General features: G+C 60.9%; 1 protein-coding gene across 1 annotated transcript in view; it reads left to right on the forward strand.

Moving 5' to 3' along the window:
• Positions 1–368, forward strand: part of DCHS1 (dachsous cadherin-related 1) — a 62,352-nt gene that overhangs the window by 45,602 nt on the left and 16,382 nt on the right. The gene's annotated exons all lie outside the window — the stretch shown is intronic.

The raw sequence follows: 368 nt of genomic DNA on the forward strand, positions 1-368 counted from the left end.
CACCCCACCCCCTTTCTTCCTGGTGGCTTCTCTGCCACGGGGCCCCATTGCTGCTGGTGCTTTTCAGCCCTGAGAGTTGCCACGCTCTCCTGTACTGCTTTCGTGAGGGGCCTTTGATTTCCCCTTGCAAAAGCTGGAGTGATGCAAAGATCCCGATTGCTTCTTGCAGGAGGTGGAATGCGTCTGGACACATTCCTGGGCGTTACACCTGAAAACCCCTTAGCCCTTTCGGAGAGGGACTGCGTGGAAACAGATTGATTTGCCTGGGCATGGGGAGGGGGTCTCAGGCACGCCAGCGTGGAGAGGGCAGAATCCACACCTGCCTCGGCCCCGCCCGGGAAGGGAGTGCTGGCGTGGCAGCCGGGGCC

The sequence above is a fragment of the Gekko japonicus genome, unplaced genomic scaffold, assembly GCF_001447785.1.
Source record: "Gekko japonicus isolate JY-2015 unplaced genomic scaffold, Gekko_japonicus_V1.1 scaffold3134, whole genome shotgun sequence".
Lineage (NCBI taxonomy): Eukaryota > Metazoa > Chordata > Lepidosauria > Squamata > Gekkonidae > Gekko > Gekko japonicus.